Source organism: Leopardus geoffroyi, chromosome A2 (assembly GCF_018350155.1).
Source record: "Leopardus geoffroyi isolate Oge1 chromosome A2, O.geoffroyi_Oge1_pat1.0, whole genome shotgun sequence".
Taxonomy (NCBI): Eukaryota; Metazoa; Chordata; class Mammalia; order Carnivora; family Felidae; genus Leopardus; species Leopardus geoffroyi.
In genome coordinates, this window is record NC_059331.1 from 108919058 (window position 1) to 108943379 (window position 24322).

Consider the following 24322-nt stretch of genomic DNA (forward strand, 5'->3'; position numbering starts at 1 on the left):
AGGCTCATCGGAGAGTTTCAGACCTTAAAACAATATGCAATGAACTCAAATGTCATTATGTGGTCTAAAAGTCACAAACCAGACATCCAGGCATTCCTAGAGATAAAGAGCTTTTCTACTCTAGTAGTAAACCAACTCTTTATCTCCTTACAGTTTGAAGTTCACTTCTGTGCTTACTTTGCTAAAAGTGTTTAGCAGAAATGGATGATGTATTTTGCTAAACATTTTTTCTGCATCAGTTCAGATGATCGCATGGTTTTACCTTTGTGAGCTGTGATTAAGGAGAATCACATTGGTCAATTTTTAAATCTTAAAATAAACAGGCATACTGGGATAAACCCTATTTGGTTTATTGTTAAATTTGATTTGCTAAAATTCTGTTAGGAATTTTTATATCAATGTTCATAAAGGATATTTATCTTCAGTTTTTTTTTTTTCTTGTAATATTTTTATCTGGTTTGGCATCAGGATCATAATGAGCTTTTAGAGTTGGGAGGTGTTCCTTTCTCCTCAACTTTCTGGATGACTTCTGGTAGAACTTGGTATTATTTTCTCCTTAAATGTTTTGTAGAATTTTCCAATGAAGGTACCTCATCTTAGATTTTTCTGTAAGGGAGGGCTTTAACTAATAATTCAACTTTTTAAATAGATCTAGGCTGTCCAAATATCCTATTTTTTGCGTAAAGTTTGTTGGTTTGTGTCTTTCAAGGATGCTTTCTAATTCATCTGAATTGTCAAATTTATTGGCATAAAACTCATTATATTTCTTTATTGTCCTTTGAATGGGAATACAGTTTGTAGTGATATCACTGTTCTCATTCCTAATTTGGTCATTTGTGTCTTCTTCTCCCTTATTTTCTTTATCAGTCTGGTTAGAAATTTATCAATTTTATTGGTACTCTCAAAGAAGCAGCTTTCACTTTTAATTTTTCTATTCCCATTTATTTCTACTTTCCACATTTATTATGTCAGTTCTTCTGTTTCCTTTGGGATTATTTTTTTTCAGATTTTGCATTTCATAACATAGAAGATTACTCATTTGATAATTTTCTTCTTTTTTATAGTTTTTTAGTGCTATAATTTTGTTTTTAAGTATAGTTTTAACTGCATCTCAAAAATTTTGATATGTTGTTTCATTTTTATTCAGTTTAGAACATTTGCTAATTTATTTTTCCTATGTTGTTTCATCCATGGATTATTTAAAAATTTGTCCGAAAGTTTCCAAATATGTGGGGATTTTCCCAGTATTTCATTGTTAGTGGTTACCAATTTAATTCCATTTTGGTCAGAGAACATCCTTTGTTTAATTTGAGAACTTTCAACTTGAGACTTCTTTTCTGGCTCAGAATATAGCCTTTCTTGGTAATGCTGTGTGTGTGTACTTGAAATGAATGTGTATTCTGTCATTAAATGGAGTATTCTATAATTATCAATTTGTTCATGTTGGCTAGTACTTCTGTTCCTGTTTTTATTAACCTTGATGACAACATATTTATTTTATCAGTCATTGAGAAAAGGATGTAATCTGGCCCTATGGATGTGGATTTCTCTATATTTTTTCTTGTATCATCAATTTGTATTTCATGTATTTTCAAACTCTGTTATTTGAGGCACACACATGTAGGACTGTTATATACTAGGGTCCCTTTATCATTATGAAATGACCCTCTTTACCCCCTGTAATATTCTTAGTTTTGAAATCTATTATGTCTGAAATTACTATAACTATTTCAGCATTGTTTTCACTAAAGTTAGTATGGTATCAACTCCCATCCCATTAATTTTTTACCATTGCTGTATTTATATTTGAAGTGGGTTTCTTTTAGGCAATGATAGTTGGATCTTATTTTATCCAATCTAACAATGTCTTTGAATGTTTAGACCATTTATATTGCGTGTGATTATTGATATTAAATGACCTCCTTGTTATTTGTTTTCTATCTGTCCATTTTTTTCTCTTTCCTTTTTTTTTTTTTTTTATTTCTTTCAGGTTGAGTGTTTTTATGATTCCATTTTATAACCTTTTTGGGTTATTAGTTGTAATTCTAAATGGTGACAAATAAGCATATGAAAAGATGCACATCTTGAGTCATTAAGGAAATTCAAATTAACATTACAATGAGATAGCACCATATACCCACAGAATGGGTAAAATTAAAAAGTCAGATAACAACAAATATTGGTAAGGAAGTGAAATAACTAGAATTCTCATGTACTGCAGGAGGGAATATAAAAGGTGTACAGCCACTTTATAAAACTGTGTGGAAGCTTCTTAGAAAGTTAAATCCATACTTATGTTATAATCTAGTCATGTAATAATTAGATATTGATCCAAGAGAAAAAAAGCATATGTCCACATAAAGACTGCACACAAATGTTCACAGCATCTTTATTCATAGTAGTAACTTGAAAACAACTCAAATGTCCATCAAAAGATGAGTGAATAAATTGTAGAATATCTATGCAGTGGAATTCTACTCTGCAACATGGATGAATACCAAAATAATTATGTGGAGTATAAGATGCCAGATAAAAAGGGGCTCATACTGAACGATTCCTGTGATGGTTAATTTTATGTGTCAACTTGATTAGGCCATGGGATGCCCAGGAAGCTAACTAAACATTATTTATGGGTGTGTTTGTAAGGGTGTTCCTAGAAGAAATTAGCATTTAAATTGGTGGACTGAGTAAAGCAGAAGTCCTTGCACAATGTAGATATCATCCAATCCCCTGAAGGCTTGAATAGAACCAAAAATATGCCTATTTGAGCTAGGACATTGATCTCCTGCCCTAAATGCTCCTGTTACTCAGGTCTTTAGACCTGGACTGGAATCTACACCAGTAGGTCTCTAGCTCTCAATCTCAATCTCTCTCTCTCTCTTTCCATTTTTATAACATTCTAAAAAAATGCAAACTAATCTATAGTGACAGAAGTAGATCACTGTTTGCCTGGGGATGGGGGATGGTGCAAGGAAGTGAGAAGAAATAATTACAAAGGCTAACAGGAAAACATTTAGGATTAATGTATATGTTCATTATCTTACTGATGATAATGGACCCAGAGATATATAGATATAGTTATTAAACACTAAATAGATAAATATTAAGCACTAAATATTGTAGGTCAACTACATCTCATTAAAGCAGTAAAAAAAAAAAAAAAAAACAATGTAAGATATTTTACACTAAATTCAAGTAGGAAGTAGAGGAAATCTCTGTTATAAGAATTCCAAGAATTTGATGATCACTGAGTACTGGGGTAGCTATAGGAAATATGAAACTTAACTGTATCTTTATATGGTGCCTGGGTGGCACAATTAGTTAAGCAAGTGCCTGAATCTTGATCTCCACTCAGGTCATGATCCCCTGGTTCATGAGTTCGAGTCCCACATTGGATTCTGTGCTGACGTTGCAGAGCCTGCTTGGGATTCTGTCTCTTCTTCTCTCTGCCCCTCCCCTGATTGTGTTCTCTCTCTCAAAATAAATTAAAAAAAAAAAAAACTTAAAAAATTAAAAAACAAAACAAAACAAAACTGTGTTTTGATGTATACAGATATGTTGATGAAGGGAGTTTATGGATAAAATGACCCCTGATTTTGGATAGTGCTAAACACCAGCAACTTCCTCTAACTTTACACTAAAAGGACGTTTCCATATGGTATAGGCAAAGACAACTGTCTTCTCTTTCCCCTTTGCCTGTCCAAAAGTCTTCCATGTGTCTAGTTATGTCTACTTCTTTGGTGACATCTGAGGGATCTCTAATGTCTTTATCTGGTCTTATTTAGTAGTTAAAAAATCCAGACCCATGTAATTGTCAAAACCTAATTTCATTTAGAATCAGTGATCTCTCTACCTCTCCTTTGTTGTACCTGTTCGGGTATGGAGTCTGCAGTAAAAAAGAGAATATGCCTTCACCTTACCTTTTTCTCTCTATTCCTTATCCTTAGCTTGCTAACTCACATTTCTTTCCTTTTCAGGGTGAGAAAAGTTGGAAGAAAAAAGAGGTAGGGGAAGGAGTGGTTTTACTTATCTAGTACAATTATGATTTTGCTTTAGCAAATGTTTAAATTTGACTCTTCTCTCATGGAAGATTCTATTGTACTTCCAGTTACTTGAATGATTACATCTTTTTGTTTATCCTTTGCTCCCCAACTCAAGATTCCTCCCTCATCCTTGGATTTCTGAAGGTGTACCCATTTGGTTGGGGTAATCTCAAACCTGCAAATGGTCCTCTTTAAATCAATTCCTAGACAGCTCTTTCTCATTTGGCACAGTGTAGATTCCAGAAAACATTCACTTATCATTGTAGGACATGTGTGATGGCTACCTCATCTCTCTGTGTCTCAGAGATGCCTCAGGCACTTGCATGCTCTTCCCTCATTCCAGAGCATATATATTGAGGTCTCCAAATGGTTAGATTAATACTTTTCAGAGTGACTTCAGTTAAGAATAAAGTACCATCCTTGCTTTTCTCACTTTTTGAGTAGAGGGAGGCAGATGGGCAGAGGGAGGGGTGGAATGACCTAGCAGTCAACAACTTTATGCAAAGACAAAAAAAAAAATATCTCTTAGCTTCTTCAACCTCAAAACTTTTATACTCTGATGAATATTTAACTAGCGCTTGAAAAAAGTTTTCATTTTTCTTTCCTTGCTGTTTTCTTTGCTAGTCCAACATACGCAGTGTATGCTTCGGTGTGGAATGTGGAAGCACTTGTTTGCTATTGTTTTCTTCTTGGAATTTGAAGTCTTAGCCAGAACTAAAACAGAAAGGTTTTCATTTTTAACATCCTGTTAGAAGAATGTATATTGCCAAGGATAGGATGTAATTGAATTTGACTATCAAAATCTGTGGTTCTCAGGACATAAGATTTCAAGAGACATCATTTAATAGCATCTTGAAAATATGTGTGATTAGAGTTAGGATACATATATATATATATATATATATATATATATATATATACACATATATATAATTTATTTGCATTTATTTCAGACTCTGTGTCAATATGGAATTAGGATTTGATTTGGATAACAAAACAAGATTATGTAGAACTCTAAAAATGTCAAAATGTTGGAAAACAACCTTATTAATGTAACAATTTTCCATGGAAGCTATCAAAATAAAAATTACATTTTGAAAAATAGTTGTTCCTTATAATATCACAGATTTATCTAAATTGACATTAAAATCATGACTTGGTTCTTACAACTAATAATGCATGATTGATTGTTTGGGGCATGGGATAATATGAGCAAATGCCAAAGTTTTATTATGTCCTGAAGTTATCAGTTAGAGTTTGAGGTTGAAAATTTCATAACAAATTAAAATGATAAAGTCTTTAAAACTAGTTCATAAAGCAGGGGTAAATAGGTATAAACTTGCTAGGAGGTCTGTCAAAGACAAAAATCCAGACAAGTAAGGAAAATGATGCTATTCAGGCATTCCAATAAGGAGAGCACCCAAGATCTCAATATCAGAGTTTCTTAGCTGGATGGTTTTGCTTTGGACATATATAAGCAAAAATAAATGATTTATTGGTAGGATACTTATATAATAAAGATTGTTTTTAAAATCAGGGAGTCTCAGTCAGTCAGCTAAATAAGACATATTTATCTTTGTGTCTAGCTGGTGTGAGGAAATAAACATTTCTGCTAAGCATTTGTGAGACAAAAAATGGGAATTTCAGAGGTCCATATCTGACCTTATAATAAAGGAAGGGGTTATCTGCAAGTCTTAGGGGAGTCATAAAAAAAGAGTGAACTGTGTATTTTATCCAAGTCATGTGGGGAAGAGCGGCTCTTTGCTGAAAGCCATTTCCTGGGACGCAAAAGTTTGGAAGATTTTAGAAAATAAAGTCCTGTTGAAGATTTCCTAACCACCACTTTTTTCTGGGGGCAAAATTTCACGTTAAGGTCAGCAATGTCACAGTTACTTCTGGGAAGGTACTAGAAGGTTAAATTAGCAAATATTTCTTTCTGTAATTTTTTTAAATGATGGCATTGGTGTGTTACAAATAAACAAATAGTCTCAACTTCCTGCCTAACACATAGAGAGATTGGAATTCATCAATCCCATTCTCACAACAAGAAAAAAGCTGAACTAACTGAAAATTAAAAAAAAAAACAAAACACCTCTATACTTAGGCCAGACAGAAGAGGGTAGGTAAAGGGGAGCAGGAGGTGAAGGCTTCCAGTTATGGAATGAGTAAGTTACAAGGACACAAGGCACAACATAGGGAATACAGTCAGTAGCAATAGTGTAACAGTGTCCTGGGGTGGCAGAAGGTAGCTGTGCTTGCTGAGCACAGCATAATGTACAGACCTGTTGAATCGGTACGTTGCACACCTGAAACTAATGTAACATTGTGTGCCAACTATACTTCAGGGAAAACAACCACCACAACTCAGAATCATAAGAGAATTGAAGTCACAGGGCAAACCACTGCCCTGAAAATTAGAGACAAGGGGATACGCAGTGCACAGTTTACCAAGAATAAAAGCAGGCACAGGCAACAGCAACAGGTTGCAATATTTAAGTGTACAACATCTTACCTAGAGTTAACAATGATATATTATACACTTAATTTCTTAAAGAGGTAAATCTCATAGTCAATGCTCTTTCCACAATAAAATATTACAAAAACAACAACAACAACAACAACAACAACAACAACACAAATGTAAGTGACTAATTGCTAGCGACTGATCTTGGACTACCTTGTGAGATTAAAAACTCCTGGGCTAAGCCTGAAAGGGGCTGCTGTACATTCTGAGTTTCACCTCCAGGAGTCAAATTCCTCAAGATGAAAATCAGAGGAAAATTTTGTCATGCTTCTGGCAGGGAGGCATGAGACGGGCATTAACCAACTGGAGATATGCTTATAGTATTCTGTCCTTTATAACAATGGTCTGGCCTCAAAGAAAACTACTTTACCAGAAATAATGTCACTCACAAGTGAGGAAGAAATAAAGAGTCTCTTAGACAAACAAAAATTGAGGAAATGTGTTGCCAGTAGACCTGCTTTGCAAAAAAATGTTAAACATTCTTCAGAAAGAAGAGAAATTATATAGTTCAGAAACCCAGATCTGTGAAAAGAAAGGAAGAGCATGAGAAAAGGAAATAAATGAGGGTAAAATAAACATTTATTTGTATTATTCCTAATTAATCTAACAGACACCAGTTTACTTAATAATAGCAACAGTATATTTGTTGATCACAGCTTGTGGATAAGTGAAATGAGTAACAGTCATGTTACTAGGGATGATACAGGTGACTTGGGGCTGCTGTTATAAGAAATCTGTACCTTCAGTGAAACCATTACAGTGTTGTGTGTAAATGTACTTCAGTTACTTATGAATGTGCACTAAAACTCTAAGGCATCCTCTAAAAATGTTTTCAAAGGAATATAATTGTTTTGCTAAGAGAAATGAAAAAATGGAAGTCATATTAAATGCTGAACTAAACCAAAAAGGAGGGTGGGGACAGTAAAGGACAAAACAAAACCAGAATGAGACCAATGAAAGAAAACTAACAAATATCATAGAATTTAAGACTTAAACACATTAAAAAATAAGGGCATATTGAAAAAAACATAACATGCTAGCACCAATCAAAATAAAGTCAGAGTAATGATATTCATTCCAGTTAAAGCATACTTGAGAGCAAGGAAGATCATCAAGGATAAAGAGGACATTACACAAGCATAAAGTTCTTCAAGAAGCATACAATCTCCAAGAAGAGGTAACAATCTTTAATGTTTATACACCTAGCAACAGGATGTCAAAATACTCAAGACAAAAACTGATTGAACATCAAGGAGAAATAGACACATCCACTACTATTGCTACAAACTTCAACATCACTCTATCGATAACTGATAGTTCCAGTGGGCAGAAAAATCAGTAGGCACATAGTTGAACTGAACAGCACCATCGATCAATTGGGTCTAATTGACATTTATAAAATATTTCATCCAACGTCAGAACACACATTCTTCTGAAGCTCATATGGAACATTTACCCACGTGGACCATATTCTGGACCATGTAACACACCTTAACAAATTTAAAAGAAGAGAAATCAAATAAAGTATGCTTTCAGTTCCCAATGGAATGAACTAAAAATAAATATAAATAACAGAATGAGAGCTGGAAATTCCCCGAAATATTTGGAGATTAGATAACATGCTTATAAATAACACATTATTCAAATAAGAAATCTCAAGAGAAATTAAATATATTTTGAACTAAATAAAAATAAAAATACAACACATCAATATTTATAGGACACAGTAATAACAATGCCCAGAAAGAAATTTATGACATAGAATGCATGTATTAGAAGAAAAGAAGTCTCCAAGGTCAAAAACCTAAACTTCCAAGTTAGGAAACTAGAAGACGAAGGACAAATTAAATCCGAAATAAGCAGAAAATAAGAAGTGATAAAAATAACAGAAACAAATTAAAAGCAGGATATTATATAAAACCAATGAAATAAATAACTGGTTCTTTTAAAAGATCAATAAAATATATAAACCTCTACCCAGGCAAACCAACAAAAAAAGACAAAAGATACAAATTACTAGTGTAAGAAATGAAAGAGTGTCCATTACTACTGATTCTATGGATGTTAAAGGAGTAATAAAGGATATGATGACTAACTCTATAACCACAGATTTGATAACTTAGGTGAAGTGGAACAATTCCTTGAAACGTCCTGCTGTCATCGGGACCACATTTTAAAAACCATTGTTTTAAGTGAACTTAGACCACCATGATTTTTAAATGTTTCTGTCATTTTTTATAACGTCTTTTTTTTAACATTGAACTGCCATTTGCCACTTCTCTTCCATCTTAAAACAACAACAAAAACAAACACCTATAACTAGATAGCCGCTTATGCATCCTTTTTTTTTTCTCTCTCTCTCAGTTATTTGTTGGTAAATCTTCACTCTGGGATATGAATCTGCCCCATCATGCATGAGGAAATCCATCTATATGCCAAAACTCAGCACAAGGCTTATCGACAACTCCATAACACAAGAGAAAGAATGTTCTTTTTTGAAGATTTAGGAAAACAAATAGCTGAAAATGATTTATTATAATAATCTATAGAAAACAGAGGACATATGTGGGATGAGCTATTTAATGTTCTTTCAAAAGATAAAGAAAAACATTACCTGAATCCTTTCTAAAAAACTGACTTAAAAAAAAAAAAACTGACTTGATTATGTTACTGGATAGGAATCACAACTGAACACTCAAACTATGTTCTGTTGGACCTTCCAATATAAACAATAGGGCAAAATGCAATTCATCCTAAAGTCTCTGTCAAGAATTGTCACCGGAAACAAGCCTCGTGGAAGGAATGGCCACATTATTGAATCTACATGTATGTGCAAGGTATATTATACTTTTACAGTGTAATTTGGCTGATGAACCAAGGGAAACAATTTCCTTAACTTGTTGTTTCTAAGTCTTTTACTAAAGTTTGCTACCAAATTCTAAAGTCCAGTGACATTATAACTGGGTAAGAAATAACATCACTAGGGCGCCTGGGTGGCTCAGTCGGTTGAGTGTCCGACTTTGGCTCAAGTCATGATCTCACAGTTCGTGAGTTCAAGCCCCACGTCAGGCTCTGTGCTGATAGCTCGGAGCCTGGAGCTTGCTTCAGATTCTGTGTCTCCCTCTCTGTCTGCCCCGCTCCTCCTCACACACACTCTTTCTCTCTCTTTCTCTCTCTCTCTCTCTCTCTCTCTCTCAAAAATAAATAAACTAAAAAATTTTTTAAAAGAACTTTTGCAATTTATTGATCTGTAAGATACCCTAAATTAAGAGTGGGGATTTTGTTTTGGGTCTCATGTGGAAACAGTAGCTCATAACTGTATTGAGGAGAATAGGAAACCTTAATTTAGTTTACAGGATTATTTTTGAATGACTTTAAAGCATTACTATTTGATCCTTGAAAAATATTTGGAACATTGGTGTTTAGATTTCCTTCTCCATTCACTCTTGCCACTTCCACTCAGGTCATGATCTCACGGGCAGTAAGTCCTAGTCCCTGAGTTCGAGCCCCATGTCGGGCTCTGTGCTGACAGCTCAGAGCCTGGAGCCTGCTTCAGATTCTGCGTCTCCCTGTCTCTCTGCCCCTCCCCCGCTCATGCGCGCGCGCGCACTCTCCCTCTCTCTCAAAAATAAACATTCAAAAAATTAAAAAAAAAGAAATAACATCACTTAAGTGTCCTATAACAAAGGTAGCTTATAAATAATACATATCATTCTAATAGTGATATGATGTAACACGATGTTAATCATGCTTAATTTACTTAGTCATACATATTATGGTAAATATAATGGAACATTTATCCCATAGTTACCACTAAATAAGCACAATAATAAAGCTCTTAAAATAGTAATATATAATGTTCTCCAGTTAAACACATTTTACAGTAGGCATAAGCAGATTCTTCCAAAGTATTTCCCTATGACACTCTGAGGAGCATATAATTTTCCTATTTTTATTCATTATATTGAGTTCAAAAATCAGTGACATATGTTTAACATTACCTGTTGAGGAAATGCCAAGTTTACATTCACTAGTTAAAGTAAGCAAATGCTTAGAAACACAGAAAATTCTTATAAACTGTCACTACCTGTCACCTGTCAATGTTAACATTTTAAAACTAATAGGGATGTATGTATTCACTGGCTGGAGTGATCACCTAAGAACTATGCCCAAAGTTTAGGGAAATGAACATAAAAGTTTCTTGCAGATCAAAGACGATAAAAGAGAACATTTGGAGAGATTGCAGCTGGGCCTCTTCCCACTCTGCATGTTGCCTGGAATAGATGGCCAGGAAACTTCTTGACTTCTGAGGAGGGAGAAGGGGTGTTCTACCTGGTGTAGTCATTTTAGGATAATCTAGAAAAGTTTGTGTATCTGAAGTAGGCAATATGTGTGACATAATTAATGTGCTGCCATCATGCATGGACTTGTCAGGATGTAAAAGTGATCAATGTATCTAGACTCTAGAGTATCATATCAATCTGACTGGGCTTCCAGTTTATCCAGAAAGGCAGAGATTCCTTTTTTCTAACATCTCTTTGTAGGCTGGGAGTGGTCCTGCCTCCATAGGTAGGGTGTTGCCATAGGCAGATTGCCACTGAGGTGAGATGTTTTAAGACCTTATCTTGGAATTCAAACTTCTGTTGCTACAGCAATATTCTGGCTGAGCATGTCTGAAATGTCTATTATTCTCCCCTACAGGCAAGCAGGAAGAAAAACAATCTCTGGAACATAGCTTAAGTCCAGATAATCAGGACAGTAGGAATCTCTTCTTCCCCAAACTCTCTTCCTAGTAAAAACCCAGGGGTACGTGGGTTGCCCAACAGTTGCCCTCTGTCACCTTCAGAATCTGAGTGAACCAATGTCTCATTTTTACCAGTAACTGGTTGAAAAACTTTTAATCCCTCTGGGCCCTAGTTAACTCCTGTAATCAAGGAAGCAATAGAATTTGACAATAAAGATTCTGGAGCTAAAACCCAGCTCCAATATTTTCTAGCTGAGTGACTGTGGATGAGTTTTTTAACCATTCTTTACCTCAATTTCTTCACCTGCAAAATGGAAAACATGGTAGTTCTTACTTCAGAGAGTAGATATAAAAAAACAAATGAGTTAATATATATATAAGTACTTCGAAGAGAACCTGGTACATAACAGATGCAATATAAGATTTTGATACTATCTTTATACTATTATCATCATGGCATTTTTTCAATAACAGAAAGTTGGAAAGGTTTGCATGTGATAATTGAATGTTTCTGCATTCAATAGCCAGTGAAATCACACAAAAATTACACCTACATGCAACTTTAGAAATGTAAGTAGAGAAATAGTTAAGTAATATACTATATAGATAGCAGTATTTCAGTAGCATTTCAACATTTCAGGGGGCTGTGGTTTTCCATTCTAACTTTTCTGTGTTTTAAAAAAAAATGTATAGATAAATATATCATTTTCAACAAAAATTTAAACTACAAAAATAATTATACCTGATAAAGAGCCATGTGGAGCATGTGGAGAAGAGAACTATTATTTAACATATGGTGGCTAGAAAATTGGCTATGAAATGCTTCTATCAAAATAAATTTCTAATGAAGAGAAATTTAAATTTTGAGAAGTTCAATGATAAAAAGAGAAAATACATGGGAGAATTAAGAAATCTCTAAATAAGAATAGATTTTATAAGGTTAAAACACATCACAACAATAGAGATGAGACAGGATTTTTGGTACAGTGGAGTGAACACCTTGGTATATTTCCACAAAAGCAACATGGTATCAGCAAAATCAGTTCTTTCAGGACTCTAGAAATTGGGGCACCTGGGTGGCTCAGTCAGTTAAGTGTCCAACTCTTGATTTCAGCTCAAGTCATAATCTTCTAGTTAGTGAGATTGAGCCCCACAGTGGGCTCTGTGATGACAGCATGGAACCTTTTCAGGATTTTCTCTCTCCTCTCTCTCTCTCTCTCTCAAAATAAATAAATAAACATTTAAAAAATAAGAAAGGATTCTCTCTCCCCTTTGCACCTGCCCAAAAAACAAAACAAAACAAAAGTCTAGAAATTAACCAAAGGCTTACAGAAATCTAAAGAGTGATTATTCAAGAAAAAAACTACTGAACCTTAGTAAAAACAGCAGGGTATTTGATGCTGAACTTGGCCTACTCCCAGTTTCCTGTCCACAACAGTGTAATTTAAAACCACAGTAAGATACCATTTCACATCTACAAGGATGTCTATAAGACAGATAATAACAAATGCTGATGGGAATACGAGGAAACACACTGGTCAGGAGGAAACTGGTGCAGCCATTTTGGACAATGTTTGGAAGTTTCTCAAGAAGTTTAACATTAACCTACCATATGAATGAGCAATTTCAATCCTAAATATCTGCACAAGAGAACTGAGAGGACATATCCCCACAAGGACACATTCACAGTTCTCTTGTTCATCATATCTGAAAACTGAAAAACCGCCCATCAACTGTAAAGACAAAATAGATAGACAAAATGCTTCATATTCACACAATGAAATACCATTCAGCAGTAAAAACTGTTGACGTAGGCCTTGTCATGGATGAATTTCAAAACATTATGCTAAGTAAAAGAAGCCAGGAACAAGACACCACATATTGTATGGTTCTATGTTTATGAGATTTCCAGAAAAAGGCAAATATTTACAGAAAACAGATTAACAATTGCCTGAAGCTGCAACTAAGCACAGGGATTAATTATAAATGGGCAAAAGCAATCTTATTGGAGGAATAAAAATGTTCTAAAACTGATTTATGGTGATGGATACACCATTCAATAACATTAGTAATCATTAAATTGTAATACACTTTAAATGGGTATATTTTATATGTTAAAATATATACCCAATAAAAATTTTTACAAGAATATTTTAAAATAATCCCTACCCCCAGCAATCAGGGAACACTTTCCTGGGCACATTCTGGGATCACTGGGTTGGAAGCCTGATTGGACAGAGGGGCAGAGTTTCATTTGCTAATAATTTGCCATATCCAGTAGTGAGAGCAAGAATAGAGAGGAGAATTTATAAAGTTGTATCATGGGGAGCATTTGAATGAAAACCTTTTGAAAAAAAAACGACCTTTATTAAACAGGAAATTCTTGGTGTGAAGTCTAATTGTGGGATGACAGTGAGTCAAATATGTATAGGAAAATTTGAAGCTACTCAGGGGCCAAGATGGCAGAAGAGCATGGAAGTTTGTTTTGCATCTCTTGTCCCTGAAATGCAGCCAGATCAACAGTAAACCAACTTGCATACCTAAAAAACTGATTTGGGGATTAATACAAAAATCTGCACAAACTGAGCCACAGAACTTGGCAGGTATGCTGCACAGAGAGGTGAACTGGGGAGAGAGAGGAGGGCAGGGAACTGCACTGCGGAGGGCAGAGAGCTGTTTTTGTTTGAGGAGAGAAGATAGAGAGGGGTGAGAGTAGGGGAAAAGCACCCCCACCAAAAGCAGCTGGAGAAAAAAGTCTGAGTGGAAACATCCATGAGGGACTGAAAAAAAAGGGAAAAAGGAGAGGGTTTAAATTTCATAAAGAATCTATAAACAGTGGGAATTCAGAGTCTGAAATTCCACAGCAATAACTGGTGGTGTTCTGGTGGGAAGGGCGAATCCCCAGGAGCAGAGAATGAGGTCAAGGGGTCTGAGGGCTATAAGGAGAGAGGCAGTGCCCCTGCTGGGAGGACATTTGGTAGAGGTGGTACAGCCTCCCCACAGACAAAGGCCCCAGTGGACCCTGGAGAACAGCCACACTCACTGATGTTGGAACAAGGACGTTAAGGGGGAAGCCTGGTGCCAGATACATGTTGTGATTTGCCCTAATTCCTGAAATGCTACACAATCGTGCAAACTTTTTCTGGGTCAGGTTGGTGTCTGGCCACAGTCTCTGGGCATTTGCAGCAGCATGGTCTTACCAATGTTCCCTGGGGGTGGGCCAGCACCCGGCCATTGCTCAGTGAGCCACTCCCCTAGAGGGTCAGAATGGGTCAAAGACAAAGTCCCTCAGAAGTAAGGGGTTGGAAACACAGCCTCATATAAGATAAAAATCAGGAGGGAGGTGCTGCCTGGCAGCCTGATGGTTTGGTCATGGACAGTGGAGAAGTGAGGAGTGGACTGAAGGTGGAGACAAAGGAAGGGTGCTTGATTGCCAGTCTGGGAGAGCATAGAGTACTGATATTAGAGACTGGGTAGCTGGGTGACTCCAATTTTACCCCTCCCGTGCATGTGCATACATGCCTAGATGCACCAAAGCAATCCACTCCAGTAAACTAAGCAGCGCCACCTAGTGGAGAATGAAGCCATTACACTAAGCGCCACCCAACTGGGCCAACCACACTCTTGAAGAACACAAATCTCTCTACCTGCTTAGCTAACAGACTATAAAGTGCTTCATAGTTTAACTTCTAGCAGAAAATGGGTGTAATTTCAATCGTATTTCACTCTGTTTGCTGGTTCATCTATTAAATTTTTCTTTTTTTCTTTTCTTATTCTTGAATATAGAAAGAGAAAAAATTTGTTTTTATTTTCCATTTTTATTAGAAATATTTTTCTTTAATGTTTTCTACTATATTTTTTACTTTTTTATAATTTTTTTTAAATTCTATTTTACTTACATCATTTCCTTTTATTATATTTTGTTGTATCCATTTTACAAAATTTCAAAGGTTTTCCTTTTTTTCTTTTCTTTTTTCTTTTTTTTTCTTTTCTTATCTTTCCCTTTTTTCTCTAATCTATCAATTTTTTTTTCAACAAGCAGACGAAAACACACCTAGGATATAGCATCCTTTATTTGATTTTTTTTGTTTTTATTTTTATTATTTTTTTTTACTTTATTAATTTCTGTTCTTCCTTAAAAGAGATGAAATGAAGGAGTTGACCTCAAAAGAAAGAACAAGAAGAAATGACGAACAGCCAGGGACTTAACACAGACACAGTAGGATGTCTGAACCAGAATTTAGAATCACAATAATATGAATACTGACTGGGGTTGAAAATAGATTAGAATCCTTTTCTGTGGAGATAAAAGAAGTAAAAGCTAGTCAGGATGAAATAAAAAATGCTATAACTGAGCTGGAATCTCGAATAGTTGCCATGGAGGCAAGTATGTATCAAGCAGAGCAGCGAATCAGCAATATAGAGGACAAACATATGGAGAATAAGGAAACAGAAAATAAAAAGGAAACTAAGACAAAAGAGCATAAGAATTAGAGAACTTAGTGACTCATTAAAAAGGAATAACATCAGAATCATAGGGGTCCCAGAAGAGGAAGAGAGAGAAAAAGAGGTAGAAGGTTTATGTGAGCAAATCATGGTAGAAAACTTTCCTAACATGGGGGAAGACACAGACGTAAAAATCCAGGAAGCACAGAGGATTCTCATTAGATTCAACAAAAACCAACCATCAGGAAGGCATATGATAGTCAAATTCACAGAATACTCAGGCTAGGAAAGAATCATGAAAGCCACAAGGGAAAAATGGTTCTTAACCTATAAGGGAAGATGGATCAGGTTTGCAACAAACCTGTCCACAGAAACTTGGCAGGCCAGAGAGGAGTGGCAGGATATATTCAGTGTGGTGAATTGCAAAAATATGTAGCCAAGAATTCTTTATCCAGCAAGGCTGTCATTCAAAATAGAAGGAGAGATAAAAAGTTTTCTAGACAAACAAAAATTAAAGGAGCTCATGACCATTAAACCAGCCCTATGAGAAATTTTAAGGGGGACTCTTTGAGGGGAGAAAAGACAAAAAAAAAAAAAAAAAAAAAAGACCAAAAGCAACAAAGACTAGAAAGGCCTAGAGAAGGCCACGAGAAACTCCAACTCCACATGCAACATAATGGCAATAATATCTTTCAGTACTCACTTTAAACGTCAATGGACTAAACGCTCCAATCAAAAGACAAAGGTTAACAGAATGGATAAGAAAACAAGATCCATCTATATGCTGTTTACAGGAGAACCATTTCAGACCTAAAGTCACCTTCAGACTGAAAATAAGGGGATGGAGAACAATTTATCATGCTAATGGTCACCAAAAGAAAGCCAGAGTAGCCATACTTATATCAGACAATCTAGATTTTAAAATAAAGACTATAACAAGAGATGAAAAAGGGCATTATATCATAATTAAGTGGTATATCCACCAAAAAGATCTAACGATTGTAAACAATTATGTTCAAATGTAGGAGAACCCAAATATATAAATCAATTAATCACAAACATAAAGAAACTCATTGATAATAATACTATAATAGTAAGGGATTTGAACACCCCACTTACAACAATGGATAGATCATCTAAACAGACAAACAACAAGGGAACAATGGCTTTGAATGACACACTGGACCGGATGGACTTAACATATATTCAGAACATTTCATCCCAGAGGAGCAGAATACACATTCTTGTTGAGTGCACATGGAACATTCTCCAGAATAGATCACATACTGGGACACAAATCAGCCCTCAGCAAGTACAAAACCATCAAGATCATACTGTGCATCTTTTCAGACCATAACACTATGAAACTCAAAATCAACCACAAGAAAAAATTTGGAAAGATAACAAATACTTGGAGACTGAAGAACATCCTACTAAAGAATGAATGGGCTAACCAAGAAGTTAAAGAGGAAATTAAAAAGTAAATGGAAGCTAATGAAAATGATAACACCACAGCCCCAAACCTCTGGGATGCAGCAAATGTGGTTATACGAATGAAGTACATAGCAACCCAGGTCTTCCTAAAGAATGAAGAGAGGTCTCAGATACACAATTTAAACTTACACCTCAAAAAGATAGAAAAAGAACAGGAAATAAAACCCCAAACCAGCAGAAAATAGGAAATAATAAAGATTAGAGCAGAAATCAATGCTATTGAAACCAAAACAAAAAAACAACAACAAAAAAAAAAACCCAGTAGAACAGATCAATGAAACCAGGGGCTAGTCCTTTGAAAGAATTAACAAAATTGATAAAGCCCTAGCCAGTTTGATCAAAAAGAAAAAGAGAAGGACCCAAATAAATAAAATCAAGACTGAAAGAGGAGATATCACAAACAACACAGCAGAAATGCAAACGATAATAAGAGAATATTATGAGCAATTATATGCCAATGAAATGGGCAATCTGGAAGAAATGGAAAAATTCCTAGAAACACATAAACTGTCAAAACTGAAACAAGAAAAAATAGAAAATTTGAACAGACCAATAACCAGTAAAGAAACTTAATTAGTAACCAAAAATCAAACAACAACAACAACAACAACAACAACAACAACAAAACCAAGATTCCAGAGCTGGATGGCTTTCCAGGGGAATTCTACCAAACATTAAAGAAGACTAAACACCTATTCTTTTGAAGTTGTTTCAAAAAATAGAATGGAAGGAAAACTTCCAAACTCATTCTATGAAGCCAGCATCACCTTGATTCCAAAACCAAAGGCCCCACTAAAAAGAACTACAGACCAATTTCCCTGATGAACATAGAGGCAAAAATCCTCAATAAGATACTAGTCAAATGGATCCAACAACACATTAAAAGAATTATTCACCACGACCAAGGCATTTATACCTGGGATGTAGGGCTGGTTCAATATCTGCAAAACAATCAATGTGATACATCACATCAATAAAAGAAAGGACAAGAACCACATGATTCTCTCAACAGATTCACAGAAAGCATTTGATAAAATACAACATCCTTTATTGATAAAAACCCTCAATAAAGTAGGGATAGAAGGATCATACCTTAAGGCCATATATGAAATACCCACCGCTAACATCATCTTCAATGGGAAAAAACTGAGAGCTTTCCTCCTAAGGTCAGAAACATGACAGGGATGTCCACTCTCGCCACTGTTATTCAGCATAACATTGGAAGTCTTAGCCTCAGTAATCAGACAACACGAAGAAATAAAAGGCATCCAAATCGGCAAGGAGGAATTCAAACTTTCACTCTTCACAGACGACATGATACTCTATGTGGAAAACCTAAAAGACTCCACCAAAAAACTGCTAGAACTGATCCATGAATTCAGCAAAGTCACAGGATATAAAATCAATGCACAGAAATCAGTCATATTCCTATACACCAATAATGAAGCAACAGAAAGAGAAATCAATGGAGCATCTGGGTGGCTCAGTCATTTGAGCATCTGACTTCAGCTCAGTGAGCTTAAGCCCCACGTTGGGCTTTATGCTGACAGCTCAGAGCCTGGAGTCTGCTTAAGATTATATCTCCCTCTCTCTCTGCCCCCCACCCCCGCTCACATTCTGTCTACCTCCCTCTCTTAAAAATAAACAAAAAAAAAAAATTAGAGAAATCAAGGAATCAAACCCATTTGCAATTGCACCCAAACCCATAAAATATCTAGGAATAAACCTAACCAAAGAGGTGAAAAATCTATACACTGAAAACTATTGAAAGCTTATGAAATAATGGAAGAAGATAGACACATACAAATGGAAAAATATTCCATGCTCTTGGATTGGAAGAACAAATATCGTTAAAATGTCAATGCTACCCACAGCAATCTACATATTCAATGCAATCCCTATCAAAATAACATCAGTATTCTTCACAAGGCTAGAACAAACAATATTAAAATTTGTATGGAACCAAAAAAAAGACCCCGGATAGCCAAAGCAATCCTTAAAGGAAAACCAAAGCTGGAGGCATCATAATCCTGGATTTCAAGATGAATTATTAAGCTGTAATCATCCAGACAGTATGGTACTGGCACAAAAACAGACTCATAGATCAATAGAACAGAGTAGAGAACCCAGAAATGGACACACAGACATATGGCCAACTAATCTTTGACAAAGCAGGAAAGAATATCCAATGGAATAAAAACAGTCTCTTCAGCGAATGGTTTTTGGAAAACTGGACAGCAACATGCAGAAGAATGAACCTGGACCACTTTCTTACACTAGACACAACAATAAACTCAAAATGGATGAAAGACTTAAATGTAAGACAGGAAGCCATCAAAATCCTCGAGGAGAAAGCAGGAAAAAACCTTTAGCAACCTTTTACTCAACACATCTCTGGAGGTGAGGGAAACCAAAGCAAAAATGAACTATTGAGACCTCATCAAAATAAAAAGCTTCTGCACAGTGAAGGAAACAATCAGCAAAATTTAAAGGCAACTGACAGAATGGGAGAAGATATTTGCAGATAAAGAGTTAGTGTCTAAAATCTATAAAGAACTTATCAAACTCAACACCCAAAAAAACTAATAATCCAGTGAAGAAATGGCCAAAAGACATGAATAGACACTTCTCCAAAGAAGACATCCAGATGGCCAACAGACACAGAGAAAATTTTCAACATCACTTATCATCAGTGAAATACAAATCAAAACCACCATGAGATACCACCTTACACCTATCAGAATGGCTAAACATTAACAACTCAGGCAACAGCAGATGTTGGCAAGGATGCAGAGAAAGAGGATCTCTTTTGCGCTGCTAGTGGGAATGCAAAATGGTGCAACCACTCTGGAAAACAGTATGGAGGTTCCTCAAAAAACTAAAAAATAGAACTACCCTACGACCCAGCAGTTGCACTACTAAGTATTTATCCAAGGGATACAGGTGTACTGTTTCAAACGGGCACATGCAACCTCAATGTTTATAGTAGTATAGCCAAAGTATGGAAAGAGCCCAAATGTGCATCAATGGATGAATAAAGAAGATGCAGTATACACATGCACAAACACACACACACACACACACACACACACACGCACACTGGAGTATTACTCAGCAATCAAAAAGAATGAAATCTTGCCATTTGCAACTATGTGGGTGGAACTGGAGGGTATTATGCTAAGTGAAATTAGTCAGGGAAAGACAAATATCATATGACTTCACTTATATGAGCAATTTAAGATACAAAACAAATGCACATAAGGAAGGGGAGCAAAAATAATATAAAAGCAGGGAGGGGGATGCAGCGTAAGAGACTCTTAAATATAGAAAACAAAGCATTGCTGGAGGGGTTGTAGGAGGGGGATAGGGCTAAATGGATAAGGGGCATTAAGGAATCTACTCCTGAAATGATAGTTGCACTTATGCTAACTAACTTGGATGTAAATAAAAAATAAAAAATAAAAAATAAATAAATAAATAAAGCAAGCCAGAAAGGTAAAAACACAGGAAACTTTCAGTACGTAGAGCAAGAAGACAAATGGTTGAAAAACAAGAGAAAAAGGATAAGAAAATTAGAGGACATGCAGGTAGGTGATTGGCCACTTGAATAGTAGAAGGGCCAAAAGAGAGAAGAGGGAAAATGAAATAATTAAAAAAAAAATTCTCCAGTACTGAAAGATGTGAATTTGAAAATGAGAGCCCAATGATAGCACAACAGATAAAAACAAGTCAGAAGGAATAGGAGGAGCAACAAGATCTCACACACTTGGGGGCTGGAGGCAGGGGGAGGCTACATATCACAGATGAAAGATAAGGAATGCAAATATTTTGAGACTTTCTCAGGCAGAAGGAGATCTCTGGTGGCCAGGCAGGCACTCTGAGGTCTCCTTCCCAGCCCTGTCCTGGAAGGAGAAGTTGTTAATACCTGCTCTGGCTGAATATCAAGAGATCACAGTAGGCAGAGGAAGGGGGTGAATTTGTGATAAAAACACAACAAACATAGCAAATGAGAAACGAAGTACTCACTCTGGGCAAAAATAAAGACATGTGCAAAAAAAAAAAAAAAGGAGAAGAATATGTGAAGACTATTTTGGAAGCATAAACCGGATCCATTTTTTAAATGACAAAAAGATAGGAAAGTGGCCTTGGACAGCTCCATATAAAAAAAGGAGCTATATTGACTGCCACACATATTTTGTTTCCTCCTAGATTTTGACTAAGTAAACATTCATGGATCAATAACCAAGCGGAAAACAAAGTAGAGCTTCACAAGCATCTTTTATTACTGAAATTGCACTTGGAGAAAATTCAAATTACAAACACAGCTTTTGTTTTTTTTATTGAATATTGCCTATTTCATCCTTTTCAACACAGGGCGGTACATTTAATCTAGAGTTCATTACTATTTAATAAACAATTATGGAGCAAGTATTGTGTTACAAGTACTTTTCTAAGTACTTGGAATACAAAAGAGCCCACAAATGTTGCCTTCATTGAGCTTATATTTCAAAGGGGAAAGAGAAACAATAACATACATAAATTAAAATATCAAGGATGTCATATTAGCAGTGCTGTAGAGAGAAATAAACATGGAAGGGCTGGGTAGTGCTATGGAGAAAAAGTTGCAATTCATTCCTCAACGGGAATGTAGGCCACTCCAGGAAGGGTCATGACTTTGGATAAGGCAATTCTTTGTATCTGAGGCAATCCCTACAGTGGTTGAGAGCTCAATACTGTTCACCAACAGCACTCCCAGCCCAGGACTTGGCAACAAGTCCTTCCCTGAAAAGAGATCAAAGTCCACCATGTAGTCAATCAATATTCTCAAACTATGGAATGACCAGAATGAGTTATTCAGTAGTGGTTTACATAATCTTCACATATAGGTATTTAGGTCCTACTATAGTCAAACCAGATGAGAAAGTGAGGGTGTCTTGTTTTAAAGCTTAAGACACACTCTTATCTTCTGAAGGACCTTAACCAAGTTGTTACGGCTATATTACCTAACATAGGTAAAAATAACATATATGGAACAATTATTTAAAAATCTATGCGTATAATACTTTACTGTTAAATTATTAGGTATGGAATATGCTTCAAAATTTAGAAAATGCAACAATAATGTAGTAGAACAAATCACCAAGAAATGAATGTATTCTGACATGGGCAGTTGCCATATTTTTATTTCTTAGACCTAGCAAAAAATTAAATAGTATTATTGCTTTTTGTCTTTTCTTTTTCTCAAGTGCTTTATCTTTAGGGGTTCAGCAAAAATATCATAAAGTCATATATGTATTCTTAAAGTTCTGTTTACTTGAAGACATTATCTAATTCCAGTTCTTTAATGTTTAATCATATCCTAATACAAGACAATTTAATCTAAATCACTAGTTTCACAAAGATTTTTGAAGAGTGCATATTTTCAGAAATAACAATATCTATTATTTATTGACTTATTTCTATGTGTCAGACATTATATGGAACTGTTTAAATTTCTCAATCAATTCTTATATCACCCTACCAGGAATATTCCAATATTAATCATCTTTACTCAGGTATGAGAAATCTGAGGGTTAAGGAGTCTACATAACCTATCTGAGATTATATAAGTACCAAGTAGCATATATAGGATCCAGTCTCAGCCTTGGAGTTAGCTGCAAAACTCTTAAGAGGTTTATTGCAAATAATCTTGTCTGATGGCAATAGGAGAAATATTTCTGATATGAAACAGAGTAGCAGAGCTTATAATCAAATATCAATGATATCAGTAGTTCTCCTCAGACTGGCCTCAAGCCCCAACTACAGCTCTTGACCTCAAATCTTGAATGAGACAGTCAACCACGGTGGGATTATTCACTTTTGCGATGGAAAGTGAGAAAGCCAGAAGTGAAAGACCTGAGTAATGACATGAGAGGTGATAATAATTTGGTAAAACTGACAAAGACAATTCAGTTCCATAAGATTTCACAGAAAAAGTTTATGATTTTTAAAAAGGTGCTTTGGGGTAGGGTTAATTCTTTGAAGGTATAGACAAAAATCAGTCCAGCTTTTGAGGAACAGAATGCAATGCTTAACAAAAGTAAATTGTTGAAAAGCTGCCATTGCAAAGAAATTCTGGAGTGTGCAATTGCTTTAGCTGAAGCAGATGGAGTTCATCATGCCATATTCAAGATTTTTTTTTCACCTCTCCTTGAAATAATTAGCCACAAGACTATAAGTACATTTTTCATGTCAAATGGACAGTGGCTTCAAAGAAATTAGAGGGTGGAAGTGTGAGGGAGTGAGAAAAGGAAACTGACAATGCACGAAAGACAAAATATCAACATTTCTTGTATAATCACTGAGCATGTGTCAGCAAGCATGAGGTCATTTTTTAACTGGAAGCAAGAGAACTAAAATAGGTAGTTTACTAAGCAAGAGAAGTACTCATCTTGCCTACCAACTTAAAAACTTGCAAAGTATTGGAGCAGCCAAGGGTTTACTTCTCCCTAAATTCAAACAATAGGAGTGGAATTATGATACAACTATGAGAAAAAGTAGTATCAAATGTGATGTCGAGAAAAGAAGAGCCAAAACCTAAGTCCTGATATTTTAGGATCTGTGATCTATATTTTGTATATCGTGGCAAAACAGGATACCTCAGGAGAACATTTAAATTACAGAGGGCATAGCTACAGCCCTTCTTATTCAAGGCTGTTAGATTAGAACATTAGGTTCACCAAAATGTCAGTTATATAACTTCTACCTGTGCTCATCTATAACTAACTTCTAGTACAGAATAGTCAATAAGTTTTATGAGTCTCAGTTTAGTTTCTATAAAATTCTAGTTACTGGAGCAGAAAATGGGCACACTTCTAGTTTGGCCATGCTAGGATTACTTACTGCCAAAACCTGTGTTGTGAGTCACTGACCACAAATAACAATAAAAATATGATATTTATAATGTACAGTGTAATTTATAATTATAATAATTATTATTGCAATGTTCTTCTCAAAGCACTTTACATATATTCATTCCTATAAGTGTTATAACAGCCCTTGAAATAGGGCCTTTAGTTATGTATTCATTTT

At 35.4% G+C, this 24322-nt stretch overlaps 1 long non-coding RNA gene across 1 annotated transcript in view; it reads right to left on the minus strand.

Annotated features, from left to right (window-relative positions):
* LOC123606507 overlaps nucleotides 1-24322 on the minus strand; it is an 88124-nt gene that overhangs the window by 1523 nt on the left and 62279 nt on the right. The window lies entirely within an intron of this gene.